The sequence below is a fragment of the Oncorhynchus kisutch genome, linkage group LG6, assembly GCF_002021735.2.
Source record: "Oncorhynchus kisutch isolate 150728-3 linkage group LG6, Okis_V2, whole genome shotgun sequence".
In the NCBI taxonomy this organism is placed as follows: Eukaryota; Metazoa; Chordata; class Actinopteri; order Salmoniformes; family Salmonidae; genus Oncorhynchus; species Oncorhynchus kisutch.
In genome coordinates this window covers 73,126,107-73,151,457 of record NC_034179.2, presented here as the reverse complement: position 1 = coordinate 73,151,457, position 25,351 = coordinate 73,126,107, and the positions used below count along the sequence as shown (strand labels likewise).

The window sequence follows — 25,351 nt, the reverse complement described above, 5'->3', positions numbered from 1 at the left end:
TAGTGCTTATTCTGATTATTGTAATATCCTCGTTTGTCTATTTCATTGTAATTATGAACTGATCATATTAGTGTGATATACAGTATTAGTACTGTATGTACAGGTTAACCTACTGTGGTCTTTATCAAATAGACAGCAGCTGTACATAAACACAACGTTGGAGAAACTAATGAGCATATAACAACTAACTTTCTGTAATTTCCACCGAGTTTACTCATGATTATGGACATGCTCTGTGCCTTCATTTAAACCTCTAGCTTTAAAAAGCTATTGCAGTTATTGTAATGTCCCCGAAAAGGACGGGAGAGATTATTGTTAATTGGCAAATCATGTTCTTTTTTCCACTGGGGTGGTTCCCTCTGGAAATTAAATCAGCTCAATAACCTAATTCTGTCATACTTTAGCAAATTGCCATGCCCCCACTGTGTATGATAAATCATATTGCTGACAGAATGGCATATTCAGATGAAGCATCATGAATGCATTTTTGAATAAATCACAAATATGATGGTATTTGCAGTCAAGTCCTGTAGGTTGCTAAGCGCCAGATTTCTCAAGTGTACTGTCTCTGGATGATTTTTCTGCTTGGCATTTGATTGATGAACGACCAGAAAAACAAGTGCATCTGGGCTGAAATCGCTGCTGGAGTAGAATTACATTTGTAGACTCCAGGCTGGAGAGAAGCGATGAACATTTTTCACTGTTTCACAGGCCTGTCTTGAGAATCCACAGGAGACTGTAGGCTGCATCAGATGAGACCACTTCATGTCAAGTTCATGTCACTTCCCACTGGGCGTCTTTACGACACTCTTTTGTTTTTAATGTGGTCCACAGATAGCATCGCTAGCTCCTATCTCTCTTCCTGGGTAGTTATAGAGGAGTACCTGGCCACAGACTGCACCAGAGACCCATTATCCCTGTGTCACATGAAGAGGTGGAATTGATAGAGCTCTAGTGAGACGAAAATGTAAATGAGACAATGGATTGAGAGGAGTCTGGGTTTCTCTAGTGGAGGAGTCTGGGTTTCTCTAGTGGAGGAGTCTGGGTTTCTCTAGTGGAGGAGTCTGGGTTTCTCTAGTGGAGGAGTCTGGGTTTCTCTAGTGGAGGACTCTGGGCTTCTCTAGTGGAGGAGTCTGGGTTTCTCTAGTGGAGGAGTCTGGGTTTCTCTAGTGGAGGAGTCTGGGTTTCTCTGCTGAAGGAGTCTGGGTTTCTCTAGTGGAGGACTCTGGGTTTCTCTAGTGGAAGTGTCTGGGTTTCTCTAGTGGAAGTGTCTGGGTTTCTCTAGTGGAGGACTCTGGCTTTCTCTAGTGGAGGTGTCTGGATTTCTCTAGTGGAGGACTCTGGGTTTCTCTAGTGGAGGACTCTGGGTTTCTCTAGTGGAGGACTCTGGGTTTCTCTAGTGGAGGACTCTGGGTTTCTCTAGTGGAGGACTCTGGGTTTCTCTAGTGGAGGACTCTGGGTTTCTCTGCTGGAGGAGTCTGGGTTTCTCTGCTGGAGGAGTCTGGGCTTCTCTGCTGGAGGAGTCTGGGTTTCTCTGCTGGAGGTGTCTGGGTTTCTCTAGTGGAGGAGTCTGGGCTTCTCTGCTGATTTATTCTTATAAAATATTTTACTATGAAACCACCCATTGCATTACTGACCTTATCTGGCACAGACATATTATGGAGTATTGAAGATTAATACATCCTCATATCTTAGTTTAATGTGGGATACAAGTTGTTCAGTGATGCCAGTGTTTGGCTGATGCAGTAGTGTTGGAACCTCGCAATGAGTTTCACACCCTAAACCCATTGCTTATCCGTGTCCCTCAGAGATGGGTATGGTAGGCCTACATACTTATATGAGTGACACAGAGAGACACAGAGAGACACAGAGTGACACTGACAGAGATGAGCTATGGGATAGGTGGGTCTTTGGCTGGGTCCCAAGTGGCCACTCTCTCCCTGGCCGCCACGTGGCTCATCGACTCTGCCGTGGTACACTCAGGGGATGAACTTTCTGCTCCATTTAACACATATGCTGAGGATCCACACTCCTGTAATTGGCATTCCTGACTGACATCTATCATCCCATCTAAAGCTCCCACACTTTCTGCTGCCTACAACCCTCAAGGAACTTAAGCCGAAAGATGTACTCAAACAGGGACAACTGTTTTTGCATTGGCAACTTAAAATCTCACTATGTAAGATTTGGTTTGTGGAACCAATGCAAAGTTTTGTAAATACACAACTATAGACTGAGTCGCATGGGAATGCATATGGATGAATTACCAATGTGTTTTCTGTATGTAAAAATGTGGAGTAAAGTGGCAATGAAAGGTGAATGGTTTAGGCCAGTGGTTCCCAAACTTTTTATAGTCCCATACCCCTTCAAAAATCCAACCTCCTGCTGTGTATCCTCTCTAGCACCAGGGTCAGCGCACTCTCAATTCTTTTTTTTTTTGCCATCATTGTAAGCCTGCATAACAACACAAGTATGAGTGTGAGATTTTGTCACAACCTGGCTCGTGGGAAGTGACAAAGAGCTCTTATAGGACCAGGGCATAAATAATAATATAATAATAAACAATAATTTTGCTCTTTACTTAGCCATCTTACATATAATACCTTATTTGTTCATCAAAAATGGTGAATAACTCACAACAGGTTAATGAGAAGGATGAGCTTGAAAGTATTCTCATAACTCTGCAATGTTGGGTTGTATTGGAGAGAGTCTCAGTATTAAATCATTTTCCACACACAGTCTATGTCTATATTTAGTTTTCATGCTAGCGAGGGTGGAGAATCCACTCTCACATAGGTATGTTGTTGCAAAGGGCATCAGTGTCTTAACAGCGCGATTTGCCAAGGCAAGAAACTCTGTTGGCGGCCCTATCCAGAAATCTGGCAGTGGCTTCTGGTTAAATTAAATTTTCACGGAACCGCTTGTTACAATTTCGATGAGGCTCTCTTGTTCAGATATCAGTAAGTGGACTGGAAAGGGAAAGGGAAAGGGATATGGATATGAAAGGGATAATGAATCCAGTTGTTTGTGTCGTCCATTTCAGGAAAGTACCTCTGTAATTACGCACCCAGCTCACGCAGGTGCTTCGCCTTACCACACTTGACATTGACCGTAAGCTTGAGTTCATTTGTACACAAAAAATCATACAATGATGGAAAGACCAACTTCCAACTTCTTAATCATAGACATTTTGTCCCGCACATTGAATATAGTTGTGGAGAGTCCCTGTAATCCTAGATTCAGATCATTCAGGCAAGAAAAAACATCACCCAGATAGGACAGTCGTGTGAGAAACTCGTCATCATGCAAGCGGTCAGACAAGTGAAAATGATGGTCAGTAAATACTTTTTTAAAAGTGTCCATACTTTACCCCTTGATAACCAGCGTATGTTGTAAAAGCGTTACATGGTCGCTGCCCATATCATTGCATAATGCAGAAAATACACAAGAGTTCAGGGCCCTTGTTTTAACAAAGTTAACCACGTTCACTGTAGTGTCCAACACGTCTTTCAAGCTGTCAGGCATTCCCTTGGCAGCAAGAGCCTCTCGGTGGATGCTGCAGTGTACCCAAGTGGCGTCGGGAGCAACTGCTTGCACGCACGTAGCCACTCCACTATGTCTCCCTGTCATGGCTTTTGCCCCATCAGTACAGATACCAACACATCTTGACCACCAAAGTCCATTTGATGTCACACATTTGATGTCCAGTACTTTAAAAATATCCTCTCATGATGTCCTGGTTTCCAGAAGGTTTGCAGAAGAGGATATCTTCCTTAATTGACCCCCCCATAAACGTAACGGACATATACCAGGAGCTGTACCAGGCCCGCCACGTCTGTTGACACATCCAGCTGTAAAGCATATAATTCACTGGCTTGTATGCGAAGCAGTAATTGATTCAAAACACCTCCTGCTATGTCACTGATGCGTTGTGAAACAGTGTTATTTGATGAAGACATTATCTGTATAGTTTTTTATACCTTTTCCCCCAGCATTGTCCCAGCCATATCTGCGGCAGCAGGAATAGTTAAGTCCTTCACAATAGTATGGGGCTTGCCTGTCCTAGCCACTCGGTAGCTCACCATTTAAGACACATCTAGTCCCTTCTTATTAATGGTTCTGTTGCTTTTATTAATGTGTTATTACTCGAAAGACATCTTTATTCTTGCTCAAAAAACACCCGTGGCTTATTTTTCAAATGGTCATGTTTCGTTTTTAAATGTCTGCGCAAGAGTGAAGGTTTCCTGCGAGAGAGTAGCAGTTAATGTGATTGGATGTTAATTATTTGACTAGGCTACCTGTATTTGACAATGTGTTGTTATTTCACTGAACACTAGATGGTTTAATTTCATTCTTCACCCAAATGTATAGCCCCGTTGAAAAATACAAAATGTACTGTTTGAAAATGTGAAGATTTAATAAAAAAAAAAATTGAATTGTAATTTTTTAACACACACACACATACATTATATATATATATATCATCATGACACACATCATGACAAGAGAGACAACACAACACTACATAAATAGAGACCTAAGACAACAACATATCATGGCAGCAACACATGAAAACACAGCATGGTAGCAACACATGACAACAACATGGTAGCAACACAACATAGCAGCAGCACAACATGGTAGCAGCACAAAACATGGTACAAACATTATTAGGCACAGACAACAGCACAAAGGGCAAGAAGGTAGAGACAACAATACATCACGTGAAGCAGCCACAACTGTCAGTAAGAGTGTCCATGATTGAGTCTTTGAATGAAGTGATGGAGATAAAACTGTCCAGTTTGAGTGTTTGTTGCAGCTCGTTCCAGTCGCTAGCTGCAGTGAACTGAAAAGAGGAGCGACCCAGGGATGTGTGTGCTTTGGGGACCTTTAACAGAACGTGACTGGCAGAATGGGTGTTGTATGTGGAGGATGAGGGCTGCAGTAGATATCTCAGGTAGGGGGGAGTGAGGCCTAAGAGGGTTTTATAAATAAGCATCATCAACTAGTGGGTCTTGCGACAGGTATACAGAGATGACCAGTTTCCTATAAGAAGCATTGGTGGCAAATCTGATGGCCGAATGGTAAAGACCTATAAATTATATAGAAATCTATAGATTACGTCTCCGTAAGCTAGCATGGGTAGGATGGTAATTTCAATCAGGGCTGAGACAGCAGATGTTCTGACTTTATACACTGCACTCTTTGAGAGAGGTCGTTACCAAACCAGGCCAAAGACCCCTCAGAGACACCAATACTCCTTAGCCGGCCAACAAGAATGGAATGGTCTACCATATCAAAAGCTTTGGCCAAGTCAATAACAATAGCAGCACAACATTTCTTAGAATCAAGGGCAATGGTGACATCATTTAGGACCTTTAAGGTTGCAGTGACACATCCATAAACTGAGTGGAAACCAGATTGCATACCCGACAGAATAGTATAGACATCAAGAAAGCCAGTCAGTTGATTATTGACAAGTTTTTCCAACACTTTAGATGAACAGGGCAAAATAGAAATGTGCCTATAACAGTTAGGATCAGCTTGATCTCTCCCTTTAAATAAAGGACCCACCGTGGCTGCCTTCCAAGCAATGGGAATCTCCCCAGAGAGGAGAGACACGTTACAAATGTCAGATATAGGCTTGGCGATGAAAGGGGTAGCAACCTTAAAGAAGAAAGGGTCTAAACCATCTGAACCAGATGTTTTTTTATGGTCAAGTTTAAGGAGCTCCTTTAGCACCTCGGTCTCAGTGACAGCCTGCAGGGGGAAACTTTGTAGCTGGGCAGGGAAAAAGAAGAAGGAGCATCAGGGATAGTCGCATTAGAAGGGGTGGGAGATGAGGAAATGTTGGATGGGCAAGGAGGCATGGCAGAGTCAAAAAGGAATCCTGGCTTAATGAAGTGGTGATTAAACAGCTCAGCCATGTGCTCCTTGTCAGTAACAACATCATCATCAACATTAAAAGACATGGGCAGCTGTGAAGAGGAGGGTTTATTCTCTAGGTCTTTTACCAGAACTTCTTGGGGATAGACTCACAGAGAGAGAACTGCTCCTTAAAGTAACTAACTTTGGCCTTATGGATAGCCTGAGTGCACCTATTTCTAATTTGCCTGAACGAGAGCCAGTCAGCCTGAGTATGCGTGTGCCGAGCGATTTGCCAAATGGAATTCTTGAGGTGAAATAACTCTGCCAGATCACGGTCGAACCAGCGGCTGAACCTGTTTTTAATTATCTTTTTTTTAATGGGTGCGTATTTGCTAACAATACCACTGAAAATATCAAAACAGAAGGTCCAAGTATATTCGACAGAGGGGATCAAGCTGATTCTATACCAATTTACAGAGGCCAGATCATGAAGGGAGGCTTGCTTATTAAAGTTTTTAAGTAAGCGTCTATGAGAAATCAGGATGGGTCGTTTCACATAGGAGCCATTAACAACACAGGCTGTAAAACAGTGATCATTACAGACAACACCAGACTGATACCTATCAGGATTATTTGTAACGATAACATCAAGGAGAGTAGCCTTTTCTGGGTGTTTGGAGTCATGCCTTGTGGGATTGGTAATAATCTGAGAAGGATTTAGGGAGACACATAGCTTTAGGACTTGGTCAGGTGGTTTAAGCACATCCCAATTTAGGTCACCTAGGTCACCACACTTTGTGTAAGGGGTCATGAGAGAGCAGGTAGGGTACTGGCTGGTGTTGATGGTGGGCGATAACACCCAGCAACAGTCAACAAAGAGTAATGTAATGCGTAAAACCAGCAAATCAAATTGTTTGGGGACAGACTTGGTGGAGACAACCGAGCACTGAAGGTGTTCCTTGGTAAAGATTTCCATTCTACCACTTTTGGAAGATACTGTATGTCTTGCTGGAAAAAGTTATAACCAGATAGGCTAACAAAAGTGTTCAAAACACTCTTTCTTAACCACGTCTCATTAATGACCATCATCTGGATTGGAGCTGTGAACACACACATTAAATTGATCAACTGTAGGTAATACGTTTTTAGTGTTAACATGCAGAAAACCCATGCTTTTACGAGAGCAGAAATGAGTGAACCAGATATCAGAGCACAAATCAGAATTGGGGCTAGCAACAGTAGACGGTGTACATGCATATTAATATGTATTAATTGAACTGCACACATATACATTTGGAATGTACTTGTTATAGGCCTAGATCTTCAATGTGTCAATCGGTTGATTAATAGATAAAGTGCTAATTAATAGGCAAAACAACACTTGCTAAATGAGAGAACAGCTTAATCAAATTTTTAAAAGTGCTAAAAGCCTTTTGTGTTTGAAATGATTAGCAGCGTCAGTCATTGGATACTGTGTCGGGAAGTGGTCTGGTTCTCTGTCACCGGATGCGAGTCTCACTCTCCAGAACTTGTCGCACTAATTACAGCTGTGAAGAAGGGAGAACCTTTTAATGACATTGATTTCCCAAGAGAGGGCTCATGAGGAAATCACTTGCACTGTAATGCAAAACTCTTACTGCATACATGACCTAGGTCTGGGAACTGTTATAGAGGCACACTTTGATGAGATGGCGTATAGGGAGTGATACAGCATCTGGGTTATGATTCCTCCTAGATCAGAAATGAATCTGTAAACATAGCACACCTCTGCCAATAAATCTACATAAGAAAGCTGTCCTATGTGTTGCATTTGTTACAAAAGATTCCAACTGAACCAGCTTATAAGTACTTTTTTCAAAGGACATTTGTAACATTTTCAAAGGACATTTGCACTCCTTTGACACTTCTGATGTCCACATCTCACATCCCATCTCTACCAGGAGAGCGTAGTCGAGGACCACTTCATGTCAAGCTTGGCATATTGAGTGAGTCGTGACCTTCTGTCAGGTCAAACCCTTTCTTTATCCCCACTCCCAGTCCACAACCCATCATCCATCCACAGTGTCTTCTCTGAGAGGATTTCACAGGTACAGACTAGTGTAGGTACTCTTATGTTTGGCTGGGCCAATATCTGTTGGGGAGGCCAAAATAAAGTAGAAATCAGATGGAGAAGAGTTGGAGGGGGTTATTATCCCACAGAGGAGATGGACATGGCAGACTGATTCTAGATACAGGTCCCATCCCATCGCCACATCCCAGCTCCTTGGAAGGATTTGTCTGTTAAGCATCCCAGAATGTTCCTTTAATGGAACTAGAGAGGTTAGGTTACACTGATATCAATCTCCACAGCCTGCCAAGTCCCTGGTCCCTCTGGTCTGGGGGGTGATACATGTCAATGTGCTGTGGAGAGGCAGATGAAGTGTTTCTTCCATTCTATACGCATCAGAACACCCTAAAGTGGTGGTATGGTGTTGAGCTGAGTCCCTGGTTCTTGATTGAGTTCTGCACTGTGTCTAATCACTCTGCCCAATGCAGTCAGATCACGTAGCACAGTGAAGTGCATGGTTTATTTGTAGTATTCTTCAATACAGATCAGGGAGGGGATGAAACTGTCAGTTTTTCCACACTTTTTAAGTCTGAACATCTTAAGAGTCAAACTACAGACGGCTTCACACCCTGTAGGGCTCTGCAAGACTAGCAGTGAAGTACGATGCCAGGTCTAGTTTCAGAGTGGCTGCTGTCCAGGGTCCTGAGATCGTGCAGACCAGGGATTTCCATGGGGTGTTTGTTCAGTAGTGGTAATTTTGAGGCTTAGGATTTCAGTTTTATGTCTGTACTGCATTAAACATTAATGTAAGAGGAATGCATGGTCACTTTTCTCTTGCATCTCAGTCTGATATTACCTTCTTTTTTTTTTAAACACAGCAATCTTAAACTGATCAACTGGTTGTTATTTATATTCTACATTCACATTCGGTATTCATATAACTTCATAAAAGCATTGTTGATAAGATTCAGAGAAAGAAAGGAAACGTGTTTTCACAGTAGAAACTTTCCAACGACAGGTTGTCTTTGATTAGATTTAAATATGCATTTGTGAAAGCAGTGGTTACGAAGGAGGCAAACCCCCCGTCATGTGCTACTGCCTATTAAAGAAACAGTAGTAATGTTGCATTGTGAATATCTTGGAGAGGAGGGGAGAAAGGAAAATGGCACCACTCTGCCAGAAGAAAACTGTGCAGGGGAGTTTATGGATTTAGGGTTGCCGTGGTAACACCAGCGCTGAAGGCAGTTAAGATGTTCTTTAAGATAGATTTTTAAAGAAGTGCATATTAAAAGAGGAAGCGCAACTAGTTAGATTTAATTCACTATGTTTATTTGATAATAAAAAAAACTATTGATTTAAATACTTGCGTCAAATATGTAGTATTTGGTCAAATATTAGTAAAATACCTAATTCTACATTATCAAAATATTCCATAGCCTACCCATTGTATATCCCCAACAATGTATATGCTTACACAACAAATTAATACAAAATTCATGCATACAAAATAGCAAATGTAAGACAAGTCCTTGAATCCTGTCACGCCCTGACCATAGTAAGCTGTTTATTCTCTGTGTTGGTTGGGGCGTGATCGTGACTTGCGTGGGTCATCTAGGTGAAATGTATTTCTATGGTGGCCTGATATGGTTCCCTATCAGAGGCAGCTGTTTATCGTTGTTTCTGATTGGGGATCATATTTAGGTAGCCATTTCCCATTGTTACTCTGTTAATCTGTGGAGATCTGAACACATACAGCCACATAGGGATTACTGCTGATGCAGAGCTCTATAGAGAGAGAGAGAACCCTCCTATCGTCTCACACAGACAAAGGCTGGGGAAATCAAAGAGGCTTGAGGCAGAGAAAAGAGGGTCTCACTCTGGCTTTTGGATATGTAGATGGTTTGAGTGGTTTACGATCTGTGCGGCTGCGATGATATTCACAGCGGCATAATCAATGTAAAGTCGCTTTCTCAAAGGGGTCAAATCCCCACAGGTGTAGTCAGACAATCACCAGACTAGTTCTGCTTCTGCTCTGTGAGAGTGGTTAGCACAAGTCCTTGTTATGGATTTAACTGTACTGATAAACCCTGAATATTATATTTACAAACATGCCTTGGTTTTGGTGTCAATACCATTGAACTAGATAGTGTGGGATGCACAGACAGCTGCTGTGTAAGCTTGTTAGCTCCTCTGTGACCTCCACCATATCTATTTGGTCTGGTATCAATGATACTTGGACTATTTCAGTGGAATTTGTTTCTTTGTGTCATGAAAGACCTTCACAGTCATGGCACAGAAAGGTCATTGTGATGTAGAGTAAATGAAGACTTTAGCTCTGTCTGTGCTATTTTCTCTTTACCCATGTGGCTTCTTGAAAATGCCCTTCACTGTCTAGTACAGTTCATTTCTCCCCCTCTGTAGCTCTCCCATTATGGGAATACTGGCTTCACAGTAAGTCAAGGAATTTAATTGCCCTACCAATCTAACAGCCACACATTATGTCCCCATTTTCCCATGCAGATTTTTATTCTGTCCAGATTTCTCCATTTGTAATACATTTGACTTCATGTTTAATTCTAGCCCACGTTTTCTGAGTATGGACAAACCAAATGACACATTTCTGGAATAGAGGGAAATAAATGTTAAGAGTTCCACAGGGACTCCCCTCCCCTAACTTGAAGGTTCTCTGGTTGCCAGAAAGGTTACATAAAATAATATTTTTTTGTATGTCTCCTTCTCAATCTGTGTGTGTGTGTGTGTGTGTGTAAGTGAAAAAAAGAATGACAGGGAGGGAGAGATTGAGAGAGAGAAGGAGGGAGGGAGGGAGAGAGTGATGGGGGTGTGTGTAATGGATTTCACTGTCTAAAAGTTTCCTGCTGTTCAGCATGCTGTATGAGGTGGTCTTACTCTTTAGGTCATATCTCCTCACAGCGTGACGGCGGATGCCCCCCTCTCAGCGGCTGCTGGCACAGGCAGCCTGGTTTGTAGAGCACGTAGCACTCACAGAACAGTGGCAAAGAAAGCCAACCTGGACCAGTCCCGCCAATCTTCATATGCCCTTGAAAGAATGAGACTCATTTGAAATACCTCTCTTGATGTTTTCAGTTATGAGCTTTCTTTCCTTAATTTAAATAAAAATGTAGTGTCGTTGGGATACGAAGGCTGATTATTAAATGTGTCTGTTGTTAGTTTGAATATTATTTATGTGGTATCTGATGAGTGACATAGAATTGTGAATCAGAAATCTAGCATCGAATGAAGCCTTGAATGTCACAAAGCACTAGTTTGAATGCATCTGGTACGTACGTATCTAGGCCAGCAGCCTAGCCTACTGTACCAATGATATTTCTTGACTCTCTCCTCCTATGGGGCTTTAGTTCCCACCACCAGCAGCCATCAGCAGACGTGATTAAGTTTCCAATTAGGTTGTATGCCTGACTGTCTGACTTCAGCACAGCTACAATGGAACAGGTCCCTCAGTCCATCAGAGGCTGCAGGCTGGGGACATACAGACGCCATGCTGGGAATCTGAACAGTGAGGAATCTTGACAAAGAGGAGGGATCAGTATGACTGTTAAGTTACCTGATTGGAACATTTCCACAGAGGAGTCACTCTCTAGGGCTGTTCAACTGGTAAGACATCCATTCCGACCAGCTGCAGTTAGGCTGTGCTAAACTGTGATATGTGTGTGCATTCAAGTGTGCATATGCTGATGGAGATATGATAGAATATTTCTAGTTTCATTACATAATGTTGATGGTGGGAAAATAATATGTATTTTTTATTTAATTTTTTACATGAAAATGTGAATAATAATCTTGTACCTCTACAGCAGACATGGCAATATGTTTGGAACCTCAAATCGCAGTATTGAATAGCAATACATATAGAATCGAGACAATCGCAATACACATCGTATCGGTACCTAGGCTAAGTATCGTGATGAACTCGTATCGTGAGATCACTGGCAATTCCCAGCCCTATTACATAACATAGACTAGAATATATTCACAAAAGTGAATATTAATAATACACAATACAGTGTGAATGCTCAAGCTTCAAGCTATTACAGTAATGTGCGGATATTGAAATACTGTAATTGTCAAAGCTACAGAGGTCATTTCAATCAAAATGGCTATGAGATAGAAAAAGCAATTTTCTCCACCAAGCCTCTTTCATGATGGCACGGAATACTTTGTGCTATGATCAGGGTAAGATTGAGAAATGTGGAACAGGTGTTTGAAGCAGACTGTGTGAACTGTGTTAGGCATATGGTATGCACACTCTAATCAAGGAACGTGACAGTACAGGGGGAGGTGGCCAGCTGGTGAAATATGACATCAACTGGGGGTTAATGAGTCTCTAACTTAAATCAAAGTAGACTGGAAAGTCACCTTCCATGGCAACAACAGGAACCTGGTGGAATGACAACCAATAGTCAGGCTGACAAACAAAAAAAATCATCATTCTAATGAATATGGCTTAGAGAGCAGCTGAGACCCTTTACAGCCATAAGGATTTTCTTAGAATGCAACAAAGAGATCCAGAATGCTAATATCAACAATGGCAAACAGAAGCTTTCAAAGGCAGTTGACATAGTCATACGAGTAAATTGTGAGTCTCTATCATCATGTTTTAGGCCATTTCAAATGAATGAAGAGGAAAAATAAAGTGGATTTACAATATGCCTAATAAAATTGCAGGATTTCTATAAGATGGTAAAGCGATTGCATTTGACATTGACAAGAACCGCCATCCTTTGCCCAGTGCCAAAGTAATCCCCCCCAAATCAACAGCTACATGTAAATAACCAGTGAAGATTAGATTGCTTGGCTTGGAATAACATGATACATCTTTTTAATTAGGACTGATTCCCACTTCTAAGCACTACAGCTGTCTGTAGATTAGAACCACCATCAGACAGCATCACCCTGTCTATGTTCCAACGCCTCTCAATTTTTCATTTTTACAGTAATTGGCTTTTGTTTATGTTCTATTGAGTCCGTTAGAAAAGCATGATCAGCATTGCCAACACATGTATTTATCTTGTCTTAAAATGTGGGAAAGATGATTTTCTAATCATGGTTGTGTAAACCACAGCCGTCCCAGAGGGCAAAACAGCTCTCCTTCCAAAATAAACCAATAGAAATATGAGACTTCTCAGCAAATATATTGCTGGCTTAAGAGCAGTACAACATCTATTCATCCTGCTTTATTACGGTTATTTCCATGTTTATGTCTAGGGGGGTGCCTGCAGAATGACTGGGCATAATGATTCAAGAGGGAAACAGACCAGTCTTTCTCTCTGTGCCCAAGCCTTCACACATGGTGCGGAAATCCTTCTTTCACAGTTTCTTTCACTCCCTCTCCATCAGTGGCCCCTCACCTTTGCTTTGCCAGACTCTTAGAGAGGACCAGAGTGTGAATGGGGCTCCTTAACAATCAGCCCTGTTCCTGGATCAGGGACACACACGCTTGCGCACGCTTGCGCACGCACGCACACACACACTCCACACCAAAGTCACATCACTAGACGCTGACCTATATTAGACAAGTAAATATAGTTTTTTAGAACAGAGCTCCACAGGCTCACCTCTGGCCCAGTAAAATACTACCAAACTAGAGCATTCAGAAGGACATCAACATGGGGAGACAGTCTGACATCTACAGAAACATAATATCAGCTGGATAACCGTGTGATTCATTAAAGGGGAATTCCACTGAGACATGGTGCTTTCCCACTGTCATCACAACCAATGTATTCCCTCCTATAGAAAATGAAATGACTCACGGATTGTGAGTAGGGAGTAGGTGTAACGAGATTCGTCTTCCTCTGACAAGGAGTATGAAGGATCGGACCAATATGCAGCGTGGTACGTGTCCATGTTGATATTTATTAACACTGAACACAAAAAAACAAAATAACAAGGAGAACGAACGAAAACAAAACAGGTCTGTCTGGTGAAGACACATAGACAGAAAACAATCACCCACAACTAAAATGGGGAAAACAGGCTACCTAAGTATGATTCTCAATCAGAGACAACGAACGACACCTGCCTTTGATTGAGAACCATACCAGGCCAAACACATAAATACTACATAGAAAAAAGAACATAGACTACTCACCCCAACTCACGCCCTGACCAAACTAACACAAAGACATAACAAAGGAACTAATAAAGGTCAGAACGTGACAGTAGGACTAATTGGACGATTTGTAAGCCTAATTACTGTCAATACAGTGTGTTTGCACTGTGAAGTTGCCCATACATTCTGTGTGGTGAAGTCTCAAGTGATGTCATTATGTTTAACATGGCCAGGGGCTGGAGGGAGAGAGAGAAGGGGGGGTAGTCATCATGCAGGATTGAGAAAACCATAACGAGTGCTCTTACCATCCAATCCTTCAGTGCCAGTAAAGTGATCTCTCTCATGACACTGCTGAGTAGTTGTTTCCAGCTGAATAATGTACGTTAATGTACCTAATATTCATAGACATTCAAGAGCATCAAAATACATCTTGAAATGTATCATGTAAAATCTCAGAGAAGCCAAAGAGAACGCCAGTAGTTTCTAGCTGCTGTTCATCAGTGGTTCAGCAAATGGGCTGTGAGAGGAGGTTACCAGGCAGGCCTACTGCACAATGAGCCCCTGTCAGCAGCAACCCAAGTCTCACCACAGTGAGCTACAGTAAACCACCCTTATTAGAGTTCCAATGAGAGACAGAGCACAGGGTCGACCCAAAGCTGTGGGGGAATTCTGCCCAGAGAAATCAGATGTAATGAAAGGGGCCTGCTACTCTCCAGGGGACAAGCAGAGCTGTTGCCCACTGTTTGAAATGCAGAGAGAGAGAGAGAGAGAGAGAGAGAGAGAGAGAGAGAGAGAGGGAGGGAGACAGCTACTGTAGTAGAGCCCATGCAGCCTGATCTGCCATGATGATGAGGAGGATGATGAGTATTGTGGCAGCAGAGGTACTGTGGGCCTATTTCATAATTCATACCTCAATTTCTACTGAGTGTGTGTGTGTGAGTGGTGTGTGTGAAAAATCACGAAGCAAGTCCTCCAAACGCCTCCTGCCTGAATCTACACTAGTAATGATTTCTCCTGGATTTTCCCAGAGTCAGACTAGGGCAGACCTAAAACTGAGATCTAGTAATGAGGCGAGGTTCTCTGTAAATGACTACTGTGCACTTCATTTGTCCATCTCACAATGCAAACTTTGTTTGTTTTGGCTTTCACAAGTCTTTCCTCTGTCGTGTACTGCAACAAACAGGCCCAGCCAGAGGGAACAGAAACGGTGCGTGTTTGTCATGTGGGTGGAAGGAACTGATGCGTGCAACTGTTCACTAAGGGACCTCCTCAAATGTCTCCTTTGGTTGGAGAGCTGGAGAACACATTTAGTCAGATCCGCTTGAAGTAACACAGATCTAAAACTTGAGTTTCTAAGGATAGGCTGGATCCAATGTTCCATTTAATCCCAGCAAGGGTCCACTTTGTGAGGCTTTCCTTCCTCCTTCCTGCTGCATCCTGGTACTTCAGATGAAGGAAGAGGAGGCACCTGCCTGAGCTCACTTACCTCCGTATGGGCCTGAATCTATTTTCCCTGTTACACACTTGTGACAGGAAATGTGTTTCTTGCATATCCCAACTCCCCATGAGACACCTGCAGGGAGTGGGTTCACAGCCAGGGTTACCATTGTCAAATCAAACCAAATCCAATTGTATTTGTAACTGTCACGCCCTGGTCTTAGTATTTTGTGTTTTCTTTATTATTTTGGTTAGGCCAGGGTGTGACATGGGTTATTTATGTGGTGTGTTTTGTCTAGGTTTTTTTTGTAGGTTATGGGATTGTGGTTAGTGGGGTTGTTTAGAAAAGTCTATGGTTGCCTGGAGTGGTTCTCAATCAGAGGCAGGTGTTTATCGTTGTCTCTGATTGGGAACCATATTTAGGCAGCCATATTCTTTGAGTGTTTCGTGGGTGATTGTTCCTGTCTCTGTGTTTGTTTTGCACCAGATAAGGCTGTTTAGGTTTTTCACGGTACGTTTATTGTTTTTGTATTGTTTGTTATCATCTTTATTAAAGATGTTTAATAATAACCACGCTGCATTTTGGTCCTCCTCTCTTTCATTGGAAGAAAACCTTAACAGAATCACCCACCACAACAGGACCAAGCGGCGTGGTGACAGGCAGCGGCAGCAGGAGCAGTGAAATCCAGATTTCTGGACATGGGAGGAAATCTTGGATAGTAAAGGACCCTGGGCTCAGCCTGGAGAATACCGCCGCCCCAAAGAAGAGCTGGAGGCGACGAAGGCGGAGAGGTGCTGGTATGAGGAGGATGGAAGCCCGATAGTCAGCCCCAAAAATGTATTGGGGGGGGGGGGCACAGGGAGAGTGTGGCAGAGTCAGGAGTCAGACCTGAGCCAACTCCCCCTGTTTATCGTAAGGAGCCAAGGAGGAAACCAGAACCAGAGCCGGTGTTGGAGGTGAGCGAAGCAGAGACTGAAGGAGTTAATGGGGAAATTTGAGGAGAGAGTTATGAGGGAGTTGCTGTGTTGGTGCATGAGGCACGGAATTCGCCCGACGGAGCGTGTCGGGGATTTGATGGAACCTGGGTCAGCTCTCCATACTCGTCCTGAGGTGCGTGCTAGTCGGCTGGTGAAGATGGTGCCAGCCTCACGCACCAGGCCTCCTGTGCACCTCCCTAGCCTTGCACGTCCTGTGCCAGCTCAGCGCTACAGTGTGCCTAGCAGTGCTAACCGTGGCGGGCGTGGTACTGGTCAGGCACCGTGTTATGCGGTGGAACGCACGGTGTCCCCAGTACGCGTGCTTAGCCCGGTACGCTACATCTCAGCTCCTCACATCTGCCGGGCTAGGGTGAAGATCCAGCCAGGGCGGTTGGTGCCAGCCTTGCTCTCAAGATCTCCAGCACGCCTTCGCGGTCCGGTCCATCCAGTGCCACCTCCACACACCAGCCCTCCGGTGGCAGCTCCCCGCACCAGGCTTCCTGTGCGTGTCCTCGGCCCAGTACCACCAGTGCCAGCACCACACACCAGGCCTACAGTGCGCTTCATCTGTCCAGCGCTGCCAGAGCCTTACTCCTCTCCAGCGCTGCCGGAGTCTCCCGCCTGTCCAGCGCTGCCAGAGCCTTCCTCCTCTACAGCGCTGCCGGAGTCTCCCGCCTGTCCAGCGCTGCCGGAGTCTCCCGCCTGTCCAGCGCTGCCGGAGTCTCCCGCCTGTCCAGCGCTGCCGGAGTCTCCCGCCTGTCCAGCGCTGCCGGAGTCTCCCGCCTGTCCAGCGCTGCCGGAGTCTCCCGCCTGTCCAGCGCTGCCGGAGTCTCCCGCCTGTCCAGCGCCGCCAGAACTGCCAGTCTGCAAGGAGCCGCCAGAGCTGCCAGTCTGCAAGGAGCCGCCAGTCTGCAAGGAGCCGCCAGAGCCGCCAGTCTGCAAGGAGCCGCCAGAGCTGCCAGTCTGCAAGGAGCCGCCAGAGCTGCCAGTCTGCAAGGAGCCGCCAGTCAGCCAGGATCTTCCAGAGCCGCCAGTCAGCCAGGATCTGCCAGAGCCGCCAGGATCTGCAGGAACCGCCAGTCAACCAGGATCTGCCGGAACCGCCAGTCAGCCAGGATCTGCCGGAACCGCCAGTCCCTCAGTCCTGAGCTGCCCCTCAGTCCCGAGCTGCCCCTCAGTCCCGAGCTGCCCCTCAGTCCCGAGCTGCCCCTCAGTCCAGTGGGGCCCTTTGTTAGGGTTACTAGGCCAAGGTCGGCGGCGAGGGTCTCCAATCTAAGGACGCGATGCAAGCGGACTAAGACTATGTTGGAGTGGGGTCCACGTCCTGCGCCGGAGCCGCCACCGTGGACAGACGCCCACCCGGACCCTCCCCTATGGGTTTAGGTGTGCGGCCGGGAGTCCGCACCTTGGGGGGGGGTTCTGTCATACCCTGGTCTTAGTATTTTGTGTTTTCTTTATTATTTTGGTTAGGCCAGGGTGTGACATGGGTTATTTCTGTGGTGTGTTTTGTCTAGTTTTTTTTTGTAGGTAATAGGATTGTGGTTAGTGGGGTTGTCTAGAAAAGTCTATGGTTGCCTGGAGTGGTTCTCAATCAGAGGCAGGTGTTTATCGTTGTCTCTGATTGGGAACCATATTTAGGCAGCCATATTCTTTTAGTGTTTCGTTGGTGATTGTTCCTGTCTCTGTGTTTGTTTTGCACCAGATAAGGCTGTTTAGGTTTTTCACGTTACGTTTATTGTTTTTGTATCGTTTGTTATCATCTTTATTAAAGACGTTTAATAATAACCACGCTGAATTTTGGTCCTCTCTTTCATCGGAAGAAAACCTTAACAGTAACATGCACCGAATGCAACAGGTATAGACCTTACAGTGAAATGATTACTTACAAGCCCTTAACCAACAATGCAGTTTAAAAAAATACCCTCACAAATAAGAAATTAAAGTAACAAATAATTAAAGAGCAGCAGTAAAATAACAATAGCGAGGCTATACACAGAGGGTACCGGGGTACAGAGTCAATGTGCGGGGGGCACAGGTTAGGCAAGGTAATATGTGGGTAGAGTTATTAAAGTGACTTATGCATAGATTAAAAACAGAGTAGCAGCAGCGTAAGGGGGGAGGGCAATGCAAATAATCTGGGTAGCCATTTGATTAGATTTTCAGGAGTCTTATGGCTTGGGGGTAGAAGCTGTTTAGAAGCTTCTTGGACCTAGACTTGGCGCTCTGGTACCGCTTGCCGTGCGGTCTATGACTAGGGTGGCTGGAGTCTTTGACCATTTTTAGGGCCTTCCTCTGACACCGCCTGGTATAGAGGTCCTGGATGGCAGGAAGCTTGGCCCCAGTGATGTACTGGGCTGTACGCACTACCCAGCGACCTTTCGTATATTGACTGTTAAGAAAATTTGATTTGGGTTACTGGCCCAATGCTCTAACCTCAAGGCTAGCTGTGTTCATATTGATATGATCATGACTGAGCGGATCAGGAGGTGGAAATTGTCCCTAACGCGGTCTGTCTCAATCTAAAACTACACAGCTGGGCACATTGGACAGTCATCGAAGTGTACACGATTCGTTTGCGTTGGATGCCAAAGGTTTTTGCCATCAAAATACTTTTAACTCAATTGAAAGTTAAAGAGGTATCATAGATAATTGATACATTGTTAGACAACTGGAAAGGTGTCATCGCTACATGATCCCTTTATCAGTCACCCTCCTATTGACATAAGGCTATACTGTATGCAGGTTGCACACATTCCATAATGTCCAGCAAATTCAGAGTGTAGAGTCACAGTCATTTACTGAAGGAAGTGTTCTATTCTAGTGAGAATAGGAGTTAATTCATTAAAAAAGGTCCAGGTGATTCATATTTGAAATAGTCCAGTTCCTTCTGGATTTGAAAAAAGCTATTTTCCTCCCACAGGCACTACAATATAATTACCCAGTTCCTTTTACCCAGTACCTACATATCGGCAGGTAGCCTAGTGGTTGGAGCGATGGACTAGCAACTGAAAGGTTGCAAGATCGAATCCCCGAGCTGACAAGGTAATAATCTGTTGTTCTACCCCTGAACAAGGCAGTTAACACACTATTCCTAGGCTGTCATTGAAAATAAGAAAATGTTCTTAACTGACTTACCTAGTTAAATAAAAAAAATATCCCAATCAGTTTACCTGCATGTTAGTGATGGGATTGGGAAACTATATGCTGAATTACTAATAATCATTCTCTTACAAAGAAGATTGCTTAAAATATTGTATATCATGCTCTACCATGACTCAAACTGGAAAAATAAAAGGTGGCCTGTTTCTCCACTCTGTCCTTACCTGTATATTGATATGCTGGTCAAAATTCTCTCTTCCTCCAAGAGCTAGAGTGGATATTCTTGGGAACACATCAGAATTGTTGCTCTGTTCCAAGCATTGCACTTATTGTCCCTCCCAGATTTACTATATGAAGGGATGTTTCTCAGCTCACTTTCTGCTGACAGCTCACAAGAAGAGCAGTGGTAAAGAGCAAACAGATTAGAAATACAGAAAAGGTAAGAAAGTTTTATGAAGAGTTGAGAGAAAATAGGGTATTGTCAGGGAAGAGCACAAGTATCCAGGGATTTGTTAAGGATTACCACAATATATTTGTGAAAGACGTGCATTTTTTTGCTCAGCACAAAATGAAAAGGAATGCAGTCTCTGGATTAAGGATAATCTTCATGTTTTCTATTCTAATCCCTTTTATACTGCACCAGCATGTAGCCTACTCTTCTAACATCCTATTGTCCTCAAAGAAAGGATCATTACACATGGCTTAATATATTCATCTCAGAGAGAGAGAGAGAGAGAGAGAGAGAGCGAGAGAGCGAGAGAGCGACAGAGAGAGAGTAATGCATGCTGAGCAGAATTAGGCCGATACCCACTAATTATCAAAATCCAGAAAAGAGCCGTTAAATTCTATAACCACCTAAAAGGAAGCGATCCCCAAACCTTCCATAACAAAGCCATCACCTACAGAGAGATTAACCTGGAGAAGTGTCCCCTAAGCAAACTGGTCCTGGGGCTCTGTTCACAAACACAAACACGCGCTACAGAGCTCCAGGACAGCAGCACAATTAGACCCAACCAAATCATGAGAAAACATTGGAAAGAATTAACAACAAAACTGAGCAAACTAGAATGCTATTTGGCCCTAAACAGAGAGTACACAGCGGCAGAATACCTGACCACTGTGACTGACCCAAAATTAAGGAAAGCTTTGACTATGTACAGACTCAGTGAGCATAGCCTTGCTATTGAGAAAGGCCGCCGTAGGCAGACATGGCTCTCAAGAGAAGACAGTCTATGTGCTCACTGCCCACAAAATGAGGTGGAAACTGAGCTGCACTTCCTAACCTCCTGCCCAATGTATTAGAGATACATATTTCCCTCAGATTACACAGATCCACAAAGAATTCAAAAACAAATCCAATTTTGATAAACTCCCATATCTACTGGGTGAAATTCCACGGTGTGCCATCACAGCAGCAAGATTTGTGACCTGTTGCCACGAGAAAAGAGGAACCAGTGAAGAACAAACACCATTGTAAATACAACCCATATTTATGCTTATTTATTTTCCCTTGTGTACTTTAATCATTTGTACATTGTTAAAACACTGTATATATATATATATATATATATATATATATATATATATATATATATATATATAAATAATATGACATTTGTAATGTCTTTATTGTTTTGAAACTTCTGTATGTGTAATGTTTACTGTTAATTTTAATTGTTTATTTCACTTTTGTATATTATCTACCTCACTTGCTTTGGCAATGTTAACACATGTTTCCCATGCCAATAAAGCCCCTTGTATTGAACAGCGAGAGAGAGAGACAGAGAGAGACAGAGAGAGATCCTCCTCCCATTTGTGCTTTGGTCTTTCTCACCAATATTTGTCCTTACTTTTTTAATCCATAGGCTAGGCAGAGAAGCGAGCGGAAGCAAAATGATTGTTTCATTTGAAGAGATAAGTGTCTCAACCTTCTTCATCTCTCTCCCTCTTCCCTCTTTCTCTCGCTCCTATCATCACCACTCCACTACTGCTGGAGAAATATCGTAGTAGAGGAAATAATTGGATCAGAATTCCGGATGGAACATTGAAGGTATACGTGCAGAATGATTTCACGTACCATAGACACTGTTTAGAAGCAGTGTTGTAGTTGTAGTTTCCATCAGGATTGATCCCTCATTATCAAATCAAATCAAATTTATTTGTCACATACACATGGTTAGCATGTTGATGTTAATGCGAGTGTAGCGAAATGCTTGTGCTTCTAGTTCCGACAATGCAGTAATAACGAACAAGTAATCTAACTAACAATTCCAAAAAAAACGACTGTCTTATACACAATGTAAGGGGATAAAGAATATGTACATAAGGATATATGAATGAGTGATGGTACAGAGCAGCATAGGCAAGATACAGTAGATGATATCGAGTACAGTATATACATATGAGATGAGTATGTAAACCAAGTGGCATAGTTAAAGTGGCTAGTGATACATGTATTACATAAGGATGCAGTCGATGATATAGAGTACAGTATCTACGTATGCATATGAGATGAATAATGTAGGGTAAGTAACATTATATAAGGTAGCATTGTTTAAAGTGGCTAGTGATATATTTACATCATTTCCCATCAATTCCCATGATTAAAGTGGCTGGAGTAGAGTCAGTGGCATTGACAGTGTGTTGGCAGTAGCCACTCAATGTTAGTGGTGGCTGTTTAACAGTCTGATGGCCTTGAGATAGAAGCTGTTTTTCAGTCTCTCGGTCCCAGCTTTGATGCACCTGTACTGACCTCGCCTTCTGGATGACAGCGGGGTGAACAGGCAGTGGCTCGGGTGGTTGATGTCCTTGATGATCTTTATGGCCTTCCTGTAGCATCGGGTGGTGTAGGTGTCCTGGAGGGCAGGTAGTTTGCCCCCGGTGATGCGTTGTGCAGACCTCACTACCCTCTGGAGAGCCTTACGGTTGAGGGCGGTGCAGTTGCCATACCAGGCGGTGATACAGCCCGCCAGGATGCTCTCGATTGTGCATCTGTAGAAGTTTGTGAGTGCTTTTGGTGACAAGCCAAATTTCTTCAGCCTCCTGAGGTTGAAGAGGCGCTGCTGCGCCTTCCTCACGATGCTGTCTGTGTGAGTGGACCAATTCAGTTTGTCTGTGATGTGTATGCCGAGGAACTTAAAACTTGCTACCCTCTCCACTACTGTTCCATCGATGTGGATGGGGGGGTGTTCCCTCTGCTGTTTCCTGAAGTCCACAATCATCTCCTTAGTTTTGTTGACGTTGAGTGTGAGGTTATTTTCCTGACACCACACACCAGCTCTCCATATACAGTATATTGACTATTAAGAAATACTTTTGTTATGGTCTCAAAGCAGATTTACACAGTTGCCACAGCCATTAAATTTGTCATGGCAAATGCAGATCTCCCATGTAAAACTGGTCTGACAAGCCACTTGAGACGTTTCTACGCAGTATATTACACTGGTTATTGTGATACATTTTGAGAACTAATGATAGACCTATTCTAATTCCAATTCTATTCCTCATACATACAGTTATACATATTGTGTAGAAATGACAATAGCCATTGTCCATTGGAAATGGCACCTGACTACATTCTTCACCAAGGTGGCCGATGCAGCTGACATGGAGAGTGACAGAGGGTGACACTCAGTTACTCCACTCTAGTGATCAGACGTGACTCTGAGGGCTTTGATCTTCAATCCACCAGAGAGGCACAATGATTCACAACCCTCTCCCCATGACACCTCCGTAATCTCCTGGCCTGCAACCAGACCCGCCAAGCTGTCTCAAATCACCAGCCGTGTCCCCTATGCCTGCCCAATTAACACTGCACTCCACCTCACTCCTAAATGCAATAACAAGAAAAACGAAGTTGTCCAATACTGGATATCTTATTATAGTAGTTTGATGTTGTGTGTTGTCATTATTTGAATCCATTTAGAGTGTTCTTACATGTAGAGAAAAACATTTGATTAAAAGAAAGCATATTGGTAAAAACCAAAAAGGACAAAAAGACAAAGAGAGAGAGAGAGAAACTAGAGTGAGTGTCAGGCTATCCAGGCATTTCCTCTGAAACCTACAATAATCAGCATGGCTCAATAGTAATCAGAAACAAGTATCCATCTGTGCCTGGCATTCTAGGAATGGAACACCTAGAAAACCATGTATAATTCAGAGAGTACCGCAGTTAAATATACATCAGAGGTAGAACTAGGTCAAAGACATGGAAACCCCCCAAAATATGTATGAATCAAAATGAGTCTGATGTGACTGTGTGATATCCCACAAAAACAGAAAATGACACTCTTCTCTTCTTTCAACTTCGCATAGAGCCTGGTGTTCTGAGATAGAGCATTTAGTATATTAGAATATTAGAAGAGTATTACTTTAAGTCCTGTCTTTGGTAATGTTCCTCTGTAAATGCTTCATGGCACACAGTCAAAAATACACCCCAAAAATATGAGCTGAAGCAGAGCAAGAATGTGGTCTCCCTCCAGCGATATCTCATCTGGTATGGAGCGAGCATAGGTAGTAGTCATTTCCACAGTGCCAGCAGCTAGGTCTGGTGTAATAGGGTTGCTTTTAAACTCTGTGTGAGATTGAATTACCTTCCTTTACCTTCCTCATTGCTAGTAACAAGTCTATTTCACAGGCTGCAGCCCAGGCTCTGCTACTGCCAAGCTTATTAACCTCTCTGGCACAGCGGAGCAATCTAATCCCCACTATAACCAGACTGCACACATGCAGGAGCATATAGCCAGAGACCCCCCCCCCCCCCCCCACACACACACACAGTATATAGACTTTCTTTTTTCTACTGTGTCATTGACTTGTTTATTGTGTTATTGGCTTGTTTATTGTTTACTCCATATGTAACTCTGTGTTGTTGTGTGTGTCACACTGCTTTGCTTTATCTTGGCCAGGTCGCAGTTGAAAATGAGAACATGTTCTGTCCTGATTTGTCTTGTCCTGATTAAATAAAGGTGAAATAAAAAAATAAAAAACACACACAATCGTTGGTTTTACTATCCAAGTGGGGACCTAAACATGTATTCCCATTCACAATCCTATTTTCCCTAACCTTAACCCTAACCTTACCCCAAACCCCCTAACCCTAGAACTAAACCTAACCCTAAACCCAAATTCTAACCCTAAACCTAACCCCCGAAGCTTAAAATAGCGTTTTTCCTTTTGGGGACCCAACGAAATGTCCCCACCTTTTTTCTTTCTTGTTTTACTATCCTTGTGTGGACTAGTAAAGTTACACCACACACACAAAACAACAGGTGCTACCGTACACTGTACTGTTAAATCAAATACATTTAACAGTACTAAGACAATATTCCAAGACAATAGAATTATGTGACGGGCCCATGTGCCTCTTTGTGGCCCACAACAGATTGGGAAAATCATTTACTTATCAACAGTTATGTCATCTGTTTGGTGCCCATATGTTGGATATAGAACACTTTGTGTATGCAATGTACTGTGCGGCACAACATGCAGGAAAAGCTGCATTATTCATTGTGTGCATAATGTTCCAAAGGTGTGGATTGGGACTGCAGTTTAGTTGAAACTGATCTGGGATGAAAGACCCAGGGGAACCTGCCATGTTTAATGTCTGTGGCTAAAGCACAGAAGACTGCTCACTCAGAGTGGAATATATCTGCTTGTACATTACAGCCTAAAACCTCTCATTTCTGCTCTTCTGTGGAAGGCAAACATTAGAAAATGTCAGGATTTATCTTTTTCATAGGGCCACTGCTTTGTACTCTGAAAAAGAAAGCATGTTGTGGAATGGCAGAGGCCCAGGCGGGAGCCCGGCAGGGGTGTTCGTTTTCAGCTCC

At 43.4% G+C, this 25,351-nt stretch overlaps 1 long non-coding RNA gene across 1 annotated transcript in view; it reads right to left on the bottom strand.

Moving 5' to 3' along the window:
* Positions 1-6,148: 6,148 nt before the first annotated feature.
* Positions 6,149-25,351, bottom strand: part of LOC116374457 (uncharacterized) — a 58,484-nt gene continuing 39,281 nt past the window's right edge. The window contains exons 2-3 of the long non-coding RNA XR_004210398.1: positions 10,823-10,973; positions 6,149-7,415 (exon numbers count right to left, since the gene is read on the bottom strand). This is a non-coding gene — a long non-coding RNA (uncharacterized LOC116374457). The remainder of the gene's footprint in view (positions 7,416-10,822; positions 10,974-25,351) is intronic.